Consider the following 2159-nt stretch of genomic DNA (forward strand, 5'->3'; position numbering starts at 1 on the left):
ATACTAAAGTATGGTGGATTTAAGACAAACTTTTTTTTTTTAAATTATTCAAAAATGTGTGTCAAATCTAGTACTGGTGAAAAATTGTATATCATATTTTGACAAGTTTCGCAAAACATCAAAAATATATATATATTTTTCACAAATCTTACATGGAGTAGCACAACATCGGTAGATATGGTTAAAATACCTCTGCCTAACGAATACATTTTATTATAGAACAACAGTTTCCAACTGCAAATTTAAACGATTTTTGGAAAAATCTTTTTTCGGTATTTTATTCGTTAAGTTTTGTATATTTTTTTATACGAAAATAATCCATTTTATTTTAATATATTAAAAAATTATTTCTAATTACATTTTTTCTTATAATTTGTTATCAACCTAAACGAATAAATTTTATTTGGTTTTTTATTCGTAGGTTTTTTTCTAATATTTACCTTAAAACTGTATAAAACTATTGTTTTCAACTACAAATTTAAATGATTTTTGGACAAATCTAACGAATAATTTTTATTCGCTAATTATTCGTTGTTTGTTTTTCCTAATATTGACCTTAAAACTGTTTTTAATTTTAGAATATTATTGAACAATAGTTTACAATTACAAATTTAAACGATTTAAAAAAAAAAAAATCTAACGAATAATTTTTATTCGGTATTTTATTCGTTAAATTTTGTTTCCTTTTTCCTCCTATTTTAATATGCATAAACAAACCATTTCTAATGGGAGTTTTTCTTATAATTCATTAACAACCTCAACGAATAATTTTTTCGAATATTTATTCGTTATTTTTTTTTAATATTGAACTTGAACAACATGATTTTGGAAAAATCTAACGAATAATTTTTATTCGGTATTTTATTTGCTAAGTTTTTTTTTTATTTCTCTATACAAAAATAATGGTTTTTATTATAATATTTATAAAAAAAAGAAATTCTAATGAGATTTATAATTATAATTCATTAACCACCTAAACGAATAAATTTAATCGGATTTTTTTTCGTTGAATTTTTTTCTAATATTGACCTTAAAACTGGTTTTATCTTTAGAATATTTTAGAACAACAGTTTATAACTACAAATTTGAATGATTTTTAGAAAAATCTAACGAATAATTTTTATTCGTTATTTTATTTGTAAATTTTTTTTTTGTTATTTAATACAAAAATAAACGTTTTTAATTCAATATTAATAAATAAATATTCGGTTTTTTATTCGTTGTTTTTTTTCCTAATTTTGACCTTAAAACTGGGTTTCTTTTTAGATTGTTATAGAACAACGGTTTCCCACTAAAAATCTAACGAATAATTTTTATTCGATATTTTATTCGTTGTGTTTTGCATATTTTGTATACAAAAACAATAATTTTTATTGTAATATTTATAAAAAATCATTTCTAATGAGATTTTTTCTTATTATTCATTAACAACCTTAACGAATAAATATTATTCGGTTTATTATTCGTTGGTTTTTCCCAATATTGATCTTAAAATTGGTTTTATTTTTAGAATATTATTGAATAACAGTTTGCAACTACAAATTTGAAAGATTTTTGGAAAAATCTAACGAATAATTTTTAATCGGTATTTTATTCGTTACGTTTTGTATATTTTTTGTATTTCAAAATTATGTTTTTTATTTTAATATTTATAAAAAATGATTTCTAATGAATCGAATAAATTTTATTCGGTTTTTTATTCGTTGGTTTTTTCCTAATATTGACCTTAAAACTGGTTTATTTGTAGAATATTATGGAACAACAGTTTCCAACGACAAATTTGAAAGATTTTTTGAAAAATCTAACGAATAATTTTTAATCGGTTTTTTATTCGTTACGTTTTGTATATTTTTTTATTTCAAAATTATGGTTTTTATTTTAATATTTATAAAAAAGTAATTTCTAATTAAATTTTTTCTTATAATTCATTAACAACCTCAGCGAATAAATTTTATTCGGTTTTTTATTCGTTAATTTTTTCTAATATTGACCTTGAAACTGATTTTATTTTAAGAATATTATAGAACAAATTTTAAAGATTCTTGAAAAATTTAACGAATAATTTTTATTCGGAATTTTATTCGTTATGTTTTGCATATTTTTTTATACAAAAATAATAGTTTTTTTTTTTAATATTTATAAACAAATCATTTCTAATG

This window comes from Calliphora vicina, chromosome 5 (assembly GCF_958450345.1).
Source record: "Calliphora vicina chromosome 5, idCalVici1.1, whole genome shotgun sequence".
Taxonomy (NCBI): Eukaryota; Metazoa; Arthropoda; class Insecta; order Diptera; family Calliphoridae; genus Calliphora; species Calliphora vicina.